The following is a 14928-nucleotide window of genomic DNA, read 5'->3' as shown; positions in this document are numbered from 1 at the left end:
ATAGAATTTCCAACTTATTTATTTTGAAGGAAGAGAGTTTGCAATCAAATGACAGGGCATGCTACAGAAATTAATAATATTATAAATTCCATGCATATTTCAAGATTAAATCCAATCCAGTAAATATTTATTACATGCAGTCACACTGCATTATTCAGGGAACGTTTAGCCATCTGAACAAAACAGATTTATTAATTTAGGAATAGAGCATCTCACTGAAACAAAAACAATTTAATCAAAGTATATAGACTGCAACCAAAAGGAAATAAAAATGCAAAACCAAACTTCTCACCACTTCAAAGAAGTTAAGATGCTGCTGTTATTGTTTATGACAGCAAGAGGCACTGAAGTGTAGTATTTGGCTAAAGGAAGAAAAAGTAGAAAATCAAAGCAGATCAAAGATTCCAGAACCACGCAGAATTATCTACAAGTTAGAAGTAGTTATTACCATTTTTTGTTTTGTTTTATTTTCTTTTTAAAAAATGGAAGTGCTCTACAATTTAACATTTGTGGTTTGAATCTATATCGTGAGTAGTCTACAATTTATTTCTAACTTGTAATTTTAGTCAATCTGAATAATGATGTTTTAAAGGAGTCTCACCATCATTATCCTTTTTAAAATCAAACAGTTGCAAGAAATATAATTAACATTGTTGTGTTTATTTGTGACTTTCTGGATCTTTTGAATATTTGCTTTTGAACAGTGAATCTAGTAACACAATGAGGAACTACTTCATAAGAGTTATTCAGCCCTAAAATGTAAAAAGAAAAAAATTAGTGAAGACAAATGTAGGTCCCTTACAGTCAGAAACAGGAGAATTTATAATAGGGAACAAGGAAATGGCAGAGCAATTAAACAAATACTTTGATTCTGTCTTCATAGAAGACGACACAAATAACTTCCCAGAAATGCTAGGGAACCAAGGGACTAGTGAGAAGGAGGAATTGAAGAAAATTAGTATTAGTAAAAAAATAGTGCTGGAGAAATTAATGGGACTGAAAGCTGATAAATCCCAGGGCATGATAATCTGCATCCCGGAGTACGAAAAGAGATAACCATGGAAATAGTGAATGCATTAGTTGTCATCTTCCAAAATTCTATAGATTATGGAACAGACACTGCAGATTGGAAGGTGGTAAATGTAACCCCACTATTTAAAAAAGGAGGGAGAGCGAAAACAGGGAACTACAAACCGGTTAGCCTAACATCAGTAGTAGGGAAAATGCTAGAGTCTATTATAAAGGATGTGACAACAGGACACTTAGAAGATATCAACGTGATTAGACAAAGTCAACATAAATTTATGAAAGGGAAATCGTGTTTGACAAACCTACTGGAGTTTTTTGAGGATGTAACTGGTAGGATAGATAAGGGAGAACTAGTGGATGTGGTTTATTTGGATTTTCAAAAGGCCTTTGATAAAGTCCCACGTAAGAGGTTAGTGTGCAAAATTAAAGCACATGGGATTGGTGGTAATATACTGGCATGGATTGAAAATTGGTTATAAGACAGGAAACAGAGAGTAGGAATATTTGCTTTTGAACAGCGAATCTAGTAACATAATGAGGAACTACTTCACAAGAGTTATTCAGCCCTAAAATGTAAAAAGAAAAAAATTAGTGAAGAAAAATGTAGGTCCCTTACAGTCAGAAATGGGAGAATTTATAATGGGGAACAAGGAAATGGCAGAGCAATTAAACAAATACTTTGATTCTGTCTTCATGGGTCTTTTTCGGGGTGCCAGGCGGTGACTAGTCGGGTACCGCAGGGATCAGTGCTTGGGCCCCAGCTATTCACAATATAGATCAATGATTTGGATGAGGGAACCAAATGTAATATTTCCAAGTTTGCTGACGACACAAAGCTAGGTGGGGTCGTGAGTTGTGAGGAGGATGCAAAGAGGCTTCAAGGCGATTTAGACAAGTTGAGTGAGTGGGCAAATACATGACAGATGCAGCTTCATGTGGATAAATGTGAAGTTATCCACTTCGGAAGGAAAAACAGAAAGGCAGAGTATTGATGATAGATTGGGAAATGTTCCTCCTTCTCACTAGTCCCTTGGTTCCCTAGCAGAGACGAAGTTCCATCTTCGCACTGAGGATACCATCCAACGTAGGCTCCACCACTGTGCTAAATGGGATAGATTCAGAACAGATCTAGCAGCTCAAAACTGGGCATCCATGAAGTGCTATGGGCCATCAGCAGCAGCAGAATTGTATTCCAGCACAATCTGTAAACTCATGGCCCGGCATATTCCTGACTCTACCATTACCAACAAGCCAGGGGATCAACCCTGGTTCAATGAGGAGTGTAGAAGAGCATGCCAGGAGCAGCACCAGGCGTACCTAAAAATGAGGTGCCAACCTGGTGAAGCTACAACTCAGGACAACATGCATGCTAAACAGCAGAAGCAACATGCTATAGACAGAGCTAAACGATTCCACAACCAACCGATCAGATCAAAGCTCTGTAGTCCTGCCACATCCAGTCGTGAATGGTGGTGGACAATTAAACAACTAGTGGGAGGAGGAGGCTCTGCAAACATCCCCATCCTCAATGATGGCGGAGTCCAGCACGTGAGTGCAAAAGACAAGGCTGAAGCGTTTGCAACCATCTTCAGCCAGAAATGCCGAGTGCATGATCCATCTCGGCCTCCTCCCAATATCCCCACCATCACAGAAGCCAGTCTTCATCCAATTTGATTCACTCCATGTGATATCAAGAGACAGCTGAGTGCATTGGATACAACAAAGGCTATGGGCCCCGACAACATCCCAGCTGTAATGCTGAAGGCTTATGCTCCAGAACTAGCCGCGCCTCTAGCCAAACCGTTCCAGTACAGCTACAACAATGGTATCTACCCGACAATGTGGAAAATTGCCCAGGTATGTCCTGTCCACAAAAAGCAGGACAAATCCAATCCAGCCAATTACCGCCCCATCAGTCTACTCTCTATCATCAGCAAAGTGATGGAAGGTGTCGTCGATAGTGCTATCAAGCGGCACTTACTCACCAATAACCTGATGTGGAGATGCCGGTGATGGACTGGGGTTAACAATTTTACAACACCAAGTTATAGTCCAACGACTTTTATTTGAAATCTACAAGCTTTCGGAGGCTTCCTCCTTCCTCAGGTAAATGTCAAGAGCTCCTTGAAGCCTACGCATTTATACATATAGAACAATACATGGTGTTTACAGACTGCCCCTGCAACTGCCCGTTGCCAAGGCAATCACCGTGTTCAGACAGAGAGGTGTCACCGACAGAACCCCCGAATACACATTCAACAAAAAAACAAACAGGGAAAAAAACCAGAGAGAGAGGCAGAAACATCCGGAAGGCAGAGAAAGCCTGCTCACTGATGCTCAGTTTGGGTTCTGCCAGGACCACTCGCTATCAGACCTCATTACAGCCTTGGTCCAAACATGGACAAAAGAGCTGAATTCCAGAGGTGAGGTGAGAGTGACTGCCCTTGACATCAAGGCAGCATTTGACCGAGTGTGGCACCAAGGAGCCAGAGTAAAATTGAAGTCAATGGGAATCAGGGGGAAAACTCTCCAGTGGCTGGAGTCATACCTAGCACAAAGGAAGATGGTAGTGGTTGTTGGAGGCCAATCATCTCAGCCCCAGGGCATTGCTGCAGGAGTTCCTCAGGGCAGTGTCCTAGGCTCAACCATCTTCAGCTGCTTCATCAATAACCCTCCCTCCATCATAAGGTCAGAATTGGGGATGTTCGCTGATGATTGCACAGTGTTCAGTTCCATTCACAACCCCTCAGATAATGAAGCAGTCCGTGCCCGCATGCAGCAAGACCTGGACAACATCCAGGCTTGGGCTCATGAGTGGCAAGTAACATCCGCGTCAGACAAGTGCCAGGCAATGACCATCTCCAACAAGAGAAAGTCTAATCACCTCCCCTTGACATTCAACGGCATTACCATCGCCGAATCCCCCACCATCAACATCCTGGGGGTCACCATTGACCAGAAACTTAACTGGACCACCCATATAAATACTGTGGCTACAAGAGCAGGTCAGAGGCTGGGTATTCTGCAGCGAGTGACTCACCTCCTGACTCCCCAAAGCCTTTCCACCATCTACAAGGCACAAGTCAGGAGTGTGATGGAATACTCTCCCCTTGCCTGGATGAGTGCAGCTCCAACAATACTCAAGAAGCTCAACACCATCCAGGACAAAGCAGCCCGCTTGATTGGTACCCCATCCACCATCCTAAACATTCACTCCCTTTATCACCAGAGCACAGTGGCTGCAGTGTGTACCATCCACAGGATGCACTGCAGCAACTCTCCAAAGCTTCTTCGACAGCACTTCCCAAATCTGCGACCTCTACCACCTAGAAGGACAAGAGCAGCAGGCACATGGGGACGACACCACCTGCACGTTCCCCTCCAAGTCACACACCATCCCGACTTGAAAATATATCGCCGTTCCTTCATCGTTGCTGGGTCAAAATCCTGGAACTCCCTTCCGAACAGCACTGTGGGAGAACCTTCACCAGACGGACTGCAGCGGTTCAAGAAGGCGGCTCACCACCACCTTCTCAAGGGCAATTAGGGATGGGCAATAAATGCTGGCCTCGCCATCGACGCCCACACCCCATGAATGAATAAAAAAAAATTCTGGTAAGTTATTTGTGTCGTCTTCCAAGAGGACACAACCAAAGTATTTGTTTAATTGCTCTGCCATTTCCTTGTTCCCCATTATAAATTCTGATGTTCGGCTAAACAGTCTGTAGTTCCCTGTTTTCTCTTTCATGCCTTTTATAAATAGTGTGGTTATATTTGCCACCCTCCAATCTGCAGGAACTGTTCTATAATCTATAGAATTTTGGAAGATGACAACTAATGCATCCGCTATTTCCATGACTACCTCTTTTAGTACTCTGGGATGCAGATTATCATGCCCTGGGGATTTATCGGCTTTCAGTCCCATTAATTTCTCCAGCACTATTTTTTTACTAATACTAATTTCCTTCAATTCCTCCTTCTCACTAGTCCCTTGGTTCCCTAGCATTTCTGGGAAGTTATTTGTGTCGTCTTCCATGAAGACAGAACCAAAGTATTTTTTTAATTGCTCTGCCATTTCCTTGTTCCCCTTTATAAATTCTGGGGAATTTATGTGTACTAAGGGACCTGGGTGTCCTTGTACACCAGTCACTGAAAGCAAACATGCAGGCGCAGCAAGCAGTTAGGAAGGCAAATGGTATGTTGGCCTTCATTGCAAGAGGATTTGAGTACAGGAGCAAGGATGTCTTACTGCTGTTATACAGGGCCTTGGTGAGACCACACCTGGAGTATTGTGTGTAGTTTTGTTCTCCTTACCTAAGAAAGGATATACTTGCCATCGAGGGAGTGCAGCGAAGGTTCAGCAGACTGATTCCTGGGATGGCAAGACTGTCGTATGAGGATAGATTGGGTCGACTCAGCCTGTATTCACTCGAGTTTAGAAGAATGAGAGGGGATCTCATTGAAACATATAACATTCTGACAGGGCTCGACAGACTGGATGCAGGGAGGATGTTTCCCCTGGCTGCGGGGTCCAGAACGAGGGGTCACAGTCTCAGGATACAGGGTAGGACATTTAGGACTGAGATGAGGAGAAATTTCTTCACTCAGAGGGTGGTGAACCTGTGGAATTCTCTACCACAGAAGGCTGTGGAGGCCAAGTCACTGAATATATTTAAGAAGGAGCTAGATAGATTTCTAGACACAAAAGGCATCAAAAGGGGTATGTGGAGAGAGTGGGAACATGGTATTGAGATAGAGGATCAGCCATGATCATATTGAATGGCGGAGCAGGCTTGAAGGGCCGAATGGCCTACTCTTGCTCCTATTTTCTATGTTTCTATGTGAGGCATTTTAATACAAACAAACATACACAACTTATCCTAGATTAATTAAGCAACAACGAGATTTCAGTGTCCTTTTTAATTTGGCTGCCTCACACTGAGGAATGCCAATCATAATTCTTTACAACCAATTTCTATAGCACTGTTAGCAAGATTCTCTCTTTTAGTTAAAATTCTCACTCATTGGTCACTAAAAATGATTTTTAAATGGCAATTGACAATTTTAGTGTTAAGCAGAATGAACATTACAAACTGCCAGTTGTTACTTCTAAGTCATGTGCTTCTAGATTCTTAATCAGTGACGGACAAAGGCCCCAAACTTCCAATTGGCCGCTGCAAATTGCGAGGTCAGCTTATTTGCATATCTGCCAGCAACTGATTGTGCGCACCTCCCATATAAAACGTAAGTACTGCACCGGAGTGGGGGAGGACGGGTGGAATTTAAAGTGCAACCTTTAAAAAGCTTAGAATGGCTGAAGATTTCAGCAGCAGTCTGGGGGATCAGGCAAGTAGTAAACTGAGTAGTCTGTCAGGTAGCTATAAAGATGGTTCATGCAGCTAAAGAAGGGAGAAGGGCATTAAAGGAGGCAGAAAAAAAGAGCACACTATTTAAATGAGGCCGACCTATAGCAACTCCTGGATGAACTGCAACAAAGGAGAGAAAGACTGCTGGGTGCTCATGGGAGGAAACCTCAGAAAAGTGTCACACGTGCCATATGGAGGGAGATGGCAATGGCACTGAGTGCTACCTCTCTCACCCCCAGAACTGCAGACCAGTGCTGAAGAAAGTTCAATGACCTGATGAGGGCAGGCCAGCTAACACACCAACCACTGTTCCTTTTCTTCCTTGGGCACCAACACACTATTCACACTATAAAATGAATAATTGCACAAGTCATCCTTCACACTGCACAGTGGTTCAGGGACTAACTGGGTATCTTACAAGATGTGTCGCCACCTCGACGAACAGCAATTACTTGTATGATGAACCTTAAAATTCCCCACTCCATAGAAACAGTAAGCTACCAGAAGATCTATTACATCAACTGTATGATGCCACCTGGGAGATACTTCTCACGTGCTAACCTTAACTCAATTCATGCTATCTTTTTACAGGAGAAACTTCTCCACAATGCCCATGAAAAGCAGGGGACCAGAGGAGGCAGCCGGACATCAGAGAGCTGACCCCCAACGATGAGTGGGCCATAGAGTTGGTGGAGAGGTACTCCACTCTATCTTTGGGAAATGGTGAATTCAGCAGGATAGTGCAGGCTGCAGCTTAATGGATGCAAAACCAAACAATCAGCATGGGATTGCTGTGAAGCAGTAAGCATCCAGTAGCTTTTTCACCCTTCAATATCTCCTTCATCTCAAGCGGTTATGCTCACCCATTCTTAGCCCGTATCCTCCTTTTCTGCAGACTCATCACTGCACGGCTCAGTTGGCAAATAATGATGAAGACTAGGGAAGAATGCATCATGGCAACTTCCAGCAATCAGACAATGATGTGGTGGATTCTTTGGGTCCAGTCATTCACAATTTGGACAAGTGAGTGGTATCCCTTTCTATTAAGAGAGAGAAATGTTTCAGGTAGTTAGACTGGATGAAAGATTTGAAAAGTTTATGAATCCTAGTCCAGGTATTTTGTACTATTGTTATGTTTTTCTTGGTTCAAACTGATGATTCAGTGCTCTGTATACATTGTTGGACTGGCTTTGAGCATCTCAAAGCTTCATGCAAACTGTTTGGATATATATCAGACAGTATTTTAAAATAACAAGTTACATTGGTAAATAAAGAAGAACTATAAAAATGCATAAAATAATGTCCAAATAGCAAGAATCTTTTTGACAATTTGGCCCATAAAGTTCAGCAAATTGCTGTAGTAATAGACTGGTCAAATGCAGTGCCCTCAGATTGAATTCTCGATCACAGCTAATCTACTTGGACCTCAGTTGAACCTGATCCCATTCTCATTCGATGTCTACACACATCCAGTTTTCATTGAGGTAGCTAGACTGTGATTAAGAGTAGGAACCTGTACCAATTTTCTCTTCCTAATCCTAGGATTTCAAGGCCAATACAATACTGGTGCTGCCCCAGCTGAAATCATCTAACTCAGCACAGATCAGGGATCAACCCTGGGATGTTCTTGGACTGCATGGCTCAGCTACTCATTAAAGAAACTCGCTGAGCCACCAGGAAGCCACTTCAGTAGTCTGTTTAGCTCCTAACTGTATAAAAATATTGTACATGAACTATTGTAGCATAATGAACAGTAATGAGGGGGATTTTAACCCTACCCGCTCAGCCGGAACCGGGCGGGAGGCAGTTAAAAGGGCCTGGGTTAATTACCTATCAAAAAGTCACTGGATCTCGCAGTTCCTGATTTTAATGGATGGTTCTGGACATGCGACCAAGCTGCCTGCCAAAAGCCAGCCGTGTCCCAATTCACAAATGCTAATCAGGGTCAAATGACGTTATCGGGCCTGACAGTGTTTTTAACTTCAGCCTGAACAGGGAAGCCACTGCAGCTTTCCAGCCAGGTGAAGGCTAACAGAAGAGAATTCAGAAGCTGAAGAAACCCCCCAGATAAGCTTTTTACTTTCCGTTGTGGAGCCAGAGGTAATGTGTAGGGGTAGGAAGAGATGCAATTACTGGAGATGGTCTGGCTATAATCGGAAAGGTAAGAATGGAGCCAAGGGAAAGAAATCCCACTGAGCTGCACAACGGAGGAAAGGTGCTGGAGGAAAGTTATGTAGTTGACCATGCTAAAGATCAAGTTATAGTCCAACAAATTTATTTTAAATTCCACAAGCTTTCGGAGGCTTCCTCCTTCCTCAGGTGAACGGTGTGGAAGGAGGAAGCCTCCAAAAGCTTGTGGAATTTAAAATAAATTTGTTGTACTATAACTTGGTGTTGTAAAATTGTTTACAATTGTCAACCCCAGTCCATCACCAGCATCTCCACATCATGCTAAAGATCGACTACGCTAAAGTGAGTATATATGGAGAGAGATGTTTAAGGAGGACAGGAGGGCAGTGAATTCAGAGGAAAGACGGCAAGGAGAGCTGACATGGAGATTGAAGTCACCAAAGACGAGGAGTCGCTCACGACAGAGGCTGAGGGTGGAAAGGAGGGAGGATATCTCAGTGAGAAACTCGTGGTGGGGCATGGGAGGGATGCGGTAGACATTATGAATTTTAAAAGAGAGGTGATAGGGGTCGAACAAGGTGAAGTGCTTGAAGGTGGCAAAGGTACAAGAAGAGTAGAGAGAGAGACCAAAGTGTGATTTGGTGATAAGGGCCACACTGCCACCACCCCACAAATAAAATTGGAAAGTGGTTTAAATAAGTAACTGCAATAATCGGGGTCAGGGACTTGCATGATTTTTATTTCAATAAATATATTTTTAAAAGATGCAAAGCTGTTACTTTACAGAAAATTGAATCTTGCGTAATGCACCTAAAATAGATCAGATAGCGCTGTATTTAGTCAGTCTCCAATACTTCACAGCTGCCTCTGTCCACTATTGCTTCTTACCCCATCAGAATTTCCAGGGTCAGGCAATTTAAATGAAGTGCCAGGCGAAGGTACCAGTAGTGGTGTAGCTGGGATGCCTGCTAGGTGGGGCTGGTAGAAATAATGGCATTGTGCAACGACTGGGTACAGTGCCAGAAGATCCTGTAGAAGACTCAAGGAACATTGAAAAAAATGGGCCAGCTCCCAAGAAGGGCGTTTTCTTTGTTACAGCTAATTGCTTTGCTTCCTTCTTTAATATCGGTTTGAAAGTGGGTGAATGCAGAAACCACCTACCCTTACTTCCCAGGAAACCCCAGTGCTGGACAAACAGGGTGAATACCTAGTGAAACTGGGCCCCATCCGAGAATCCACCTCTTCCCTCTATCATCACACCCTGAATGCTCAGAAAACACTGCAGCCTAGAAATTAATTGGCACCATGCTCATTCTTCAGGCGCAAAACGGGCACCTAAGTGCCCAAAATGGCGCGCATTCATTCTGTGCCGGAAATGCACTGCCCGCAATATTGGATCGGGCTGCTCCGTAGGCGTCCAGGGCACACGCTGGAGGTATGTAAAACAGTAATTAAAATATTTAAATAAGGGTCCTACACTCGTTCCAGAACCCTTTTGTGATAATGGTACCCAGCGCCTGACTCGCCGCATATTAAACTCGTTCAGTGACTCATGTCGATGACAGGCAGGAAGGACCCTTCAGCAGCGCCAATGAAATGCTCATCCGCTACAAAGTTTCTGGTTTGTCCTTTTAGGCACCTGATTAACTTCTGGGCATTTTTTGGCCTATTTCCTGACTTATAAAAATTAATTTTGACTTCTGAGAAGTTTTTGCTGTTGTGGACAGTTTTTGGCTGCCTTCAAAACAATTTTACTGCAGCCTTGGATGATGTGGTGGTAGGTGTGCCTTTGGGCTGGAGGACAAGGAGGAGCATTAAAGAAGACAGGGAGAACAGGAAAAGCTGGGAGGAGGAGGACACTGCCCAGGAGGCCATATCCACCGCGGGTCTTCAGGGAGCACTTCTCCTACCTGAACTTCTTTGAGGAGCTATATATCAGGTGCCTTTGCTTCACAAAGATCATCTGCTAGGTCATCTGCTGCAGCGACAACTCAAGCCTCGAACAGGGCATGGACAGTACTGCCTGTGGTTGTCAAGGTCACCGTGACCCTTAACCTGTATGCAACAAGCTCCTTCCATGCTGAAGCAGGTGACATCAGCGACATCTCCTAGTTTGCAGTCCACCGTTATATCAGGGAGGTGATTGAGGCTCTCTACACCAGGAGGAGCACCTACATCTCTTTCCCTGTGGACGGAGCAAAGCAGGATGAGAGAACATTATGCTTCTCCCGCATTGCAGGCTTTCCCAGGGTGTAAGGTGCTGTAGACTGCACCCACATTGCCTTGCATGTTCCCCATCACCAGCCTGGCATCTTTCTGAATCTTTCTGGTTAACGGGCAGCAAGGGCTATCCCCTTCAGACTTGGCTCATGACTCCTGTCAGGTACCCGGGCACAGCTGCAGAGGTGGCCTACAATGAGAGCCATGCTGCCACCAGAAAAATCATCAAACAGATAGTCAGCAGGCTCAAGCAAAGTTTCCACTGCCTGGATCATTTGAGAGGAGCTTTGCAGTATAGCTGTGGGTACCCAGATTTGTGGTTGTCTGCTGCATGCTACATATTGGGAGTAGTGAGGCTGAAGATGGTGGAGGTGTGAGCTGAGAGTAAGATGGCCTTATTCTTACTGTGACTAGTCTTGTGAGATCATTAAACTTCTTTTGGCATTGCAGCCATGTTCTGGGAGCTAAGCTCCTGGCATTAACTTCCTCTGCAATCTCTTCCCTCTGGTGGTGGAGGTGTTTCCTGGAGGGCTTTCTGCCCCTGGCGGGGAACAAGATCTCCCTCCTGCTGTCCACCTGGACCAGGGCCACCAAAGTGGCATCACACAATCTGGGTGCCCTCTCTGTACTTCTTCCAGCCATGCATTTTCAGGAGTGTTTCCCTGTTGTCTGCAGCTCTTTAAGAAGTGCTGGCCTTTAAGTGGCATCAGTGACGCCTGAATCCCCGCCCCCCCCCAATCCCAAACAGGCGTGCAGCCAATGAATAGCGCATTTAGTGCTGTCTTACACCTGACCTTATTCTAATGAGGTCTCAGCACCAATTTCATGTGGTCCCTGGGACCATGTAAACAGGCGCATGCAGTGCGTGCCCCGCCACCTACACATCCGTTTTTGGGCGTGATCAAATTTCTAGTCCTACGGGTTTTTGGGGCTACATTTCTTCATATGTCTCACAAATGTGACCAAAAATTACCACCTCTTACTTTTGATGGCTCCCTCTTAGTCATTCAACATCTGTTAACAATCTTCACCTCATTATATCATCTGACCTCAAATGAAACTCCCAAATGGTGAAAGCTGCCTTCAAGAAGCTGCCTTCTTTTGAGACAAACAGTTCTTTTCCCCCTTAATAATTCTTAAATCTGTACAAAGCCCAAGTATGTCCAAGATTTGAATATTACTCCCAAATCTGGGGAGCCTCTTCTCATATTCTGTCACGCTCATGGTCAAGATAAAAGAAAAATCTGGTTGAATGATGGACACATCCTCTCTCATTTACAGCCTTCCTTTCTTGTCTCTCCCTTGTATTTATACTCAGCACTCTTCTGAAACTTTCATCTTCCGCTTCCGAAGCTGCAAATGTGTCATTCTCCAATCTTTTCCCTTACCAACATGTATCTGTGCTATCTTTGGGCTTTTCCAATAAATGTTCTCTGTTTGTCATTATTATCTGTATTAGCATGGGGGTTTATTGCTTAAGATTTTGATTTTCTTAAGTATTCCTTCAACCCCTCAATTTATTTCAGGCATTTCCTTTTAATCTTTTTAACTTCTGGCTTTCCTATAAACTTTGCCTTGGGTTCTTTTACAAATTGTTCAAGGAGCAGGCATGTGTGTCCGTTGTATTTGTACAGCAGTCTTCCCACATTTAGAAAGTCCAATACTGAATTCATCACGCTGGTTTGTATTCCCTTGAGTTCAGAAGGTTTAGGGCTGATCTAATCAAGGTGTTTAAAATAATAAAGGGATTCAATGGGGTAGATGCAGAAAAACTATTTGCTCTGGACTGAAAATCATGTGAGATTCACTGATCTCCATACCTGAATTCCCCTGAAATGTGCTCCTGTTTCACAATATTCAATTTGAAGGGCCCTGGAAGTACTCGCAAGTTCATAGATGAGTCGATGCAAGTGACATCAAAACAAATTCACAGCAACATGCGTGCAATTTTTCAGTGTTGATATTGGCACAGTGCTGATTCATCTACATGTCCATACAAAACGATGTCCACTGTTGCTAGGGACTGTGCTGTTTACAGAAATAGCTTTAAATAGCGTTAACGAGAAAATTGTACGGGCACTTGGAGGCTATTTCTACATTGTTTTTCTTTTGTGTTGCTTTCATTACTTTGTTGCCACTTAGGCTTTCTTAGGAGCTATTGGAGCAATTGTTCAAGCCCTGCCATTTTTCAACTACCACCACAATGGTAGCACAATGTGTTTCCCAAAGGAAATCCCTTTCTCTTGTGTGCTTTTGGAAGAAGAAGGGGATCAATGGAGGGAAAGCAGGTCAATCTGCGCCAGAGGTGCTCTGTGCCCAGCCGCCAGCACCCCAGCACCAAAATGCACAGGTAGAGATGTACATAACTCCACTTGCCAGTGGAGCAGTGCCTGCAGAAGCTTTGATTTACAAAGGGAGGCAATAATGGACCTGCGGCCAAACTTTTCCACAAGCACTGCAATGCCAGCCATCGTTGTCCAAGTCACAACAGCCCTTAATATTTATACTTTGGGATCATTCCAGGCTACTACTGGAGAGATCAACAACATAAGCCAATCAGCTGTGCATAGACATATAAAGCTTTGTTTGTTTGAGAAAGCAATTTAATCTCCTTAAGAAGGAGAGTGGCCTGGGCTGTAAAATTAGAGGGAGGAATTGAGGTTTACAATGTGCATATCAGAAAGGACAAGTTCAAGAAAAGGAGCTGGCTTTGCCAAAGTGAATATTGGCTTCCTTTCCTCTCATCTGTTTACTGGTTCCACTCTTACTCTTTTCTTTGACCATGCTTTCTCCTTATAATGAAAGATCGGAATGGACAAGAAAATAAGACTTATTGCGCATGTTCTGAGGGCCCATTGCCATAGTAACACGTTGGCTCAGTTAGGCATTTATAGCTGTGCCTCACCTGTCAAAAAAGTCACCAGTTGCCACTGCTGTCTAAATCCCCTGAGGTGGAACAGATTAAGTAACATCATGTGCTGTGAAGTGGTGGTGTGCCTGGTAGTAATGGGGCCTGACATGGCTTCCTTTGGCACATCTAGAGAAAGAGAGGAGAAAGAGAGGTTACAATGGAGCCCTTACCAGATATATTCATATATAGCTTTCAACAGAAGGAGAGACATGGTAAGGTGCTGCAGCATATGCTTTATTACCAGTGAGTGAATTAAAGTGTAGAATGAAAAGGGAGAGCAGCAGAAGGTCTTCCAACTTCCTCAACACCAGCATACTGTATGGGGCCTTCCTGCCCAGTATTTGGAAGCCATCCTCCTCATATGGGGTTAGAGAATCAACATTTTGGGGTTCTGCTCTGTTATCAAGCCTTGTCTTCTCCTGCAACCAGAGTAGAAAAAGTGAGAACTTTCAATTGTCAAGATGATGTAGCAGTGATGCCTAAATGTCAGCATGCAGCCCACAGTTGAAGTGATGGCATATACATGCAACAGTCAGCTTCATTAGATAGAATCATAGAATCATAGAAAGGTTACAGCACGGAAGGAGGCCATTCAGGCAATCGAGTCCGCGCCGGCTCTACGCAAGTGCAATCCAGCTAGTCCCACTCCCCCGCCCTATCCCCGCAGCCCTGCAATTTATTTCCTTTCAAGTATTTATCCAGTTCCCTTTTGAAGGCCATGATTGAATTTGTCTCAAGCACACCCTTTGGCAGTGCATTTCAGATCCAAACCACTCGCTGTATAAAAATGTTTTTCCTCATGTCATCTTTGGTTCTTTTACCAATCACCTTAAATCTATGTCCTCTGGTTCTTGACCCTTCCGCCAATGGGAACGGTTTCTCTCTATCTCCTCTGTCTAGATCCTTCATGATTTTGAATACCTCTATCAAATCTCCTCTCAACCTTTTCTGTTCCAAGTAGAACAAACCCAGCTTCTCCAGTTTATCCACGTAACTAAAGTCCCTCATTTCAAGTAAATCTCTTCTGCACCCTTTCTAAGGCCTTCACATTCTTCCTAAACTGCGGCGCCCAGAACTGGACACAATACTACAATTGTCGCCGAACCAGTGTTTTACAAAGGTTCATCATGAATTCCTTGCTTTTGTACTCTATGCCTCTATTTAGAAAGCTAAGGATCCCGCCTGCTTTTTTACTGCCTCTCCTCATTCTTTCTACCGAAGTGTATCACCTCGCATTTTTCTGTGTTAAATTTAATCTGCCATGTGTCCGCC

General features: G+C 44.0%; 1 long non-coding RNA gene across 1 annotated transcript; it reads right to left on the bottom strand.

Annotated features, from left to right (window-relative positions):
- Positions 1 to 328: 328 nt before the first annotated feature.
- Positions 329 to 14069, bottom strand: LOC137333320 (uncharacterized). The gene is made up of 4 exons (XR_010965857.1): positions 13898 to 14069; positions 13651 to 13782; positions 7259 to 7435; positions 329 to 362 (listed from the first exon to the last, which is right to left on the bottom strand). It is a non-coding gene; the product is annotated as an uncharacterized lncRNA (long non-coding RNA).
- Between the last annotated feature and the right edge of the window lie 859 nt (positions 14070 to 14928).

This window comes from Heptranchias perlo, chromosome 16 (genome assembly GCF_035084215.1).
Source record: "Heptranchias perlo isolate sHepPer1 chromosome 16, sHepPer1.hap1, whole genome shotgun sequence".
Taxonomy (NCBI): domain Eukaryota; kingdom Metazoa; phylum Chordata; class Chondrichthyes; order Hexanchiformes; family Hexanchidae; genus Heptranchias; species Heptranchias perlo.
Note: the sequence above shows the minus strand (reverse complement) of the source record. Positions and strands in the feature narration are given on the sequence as shown.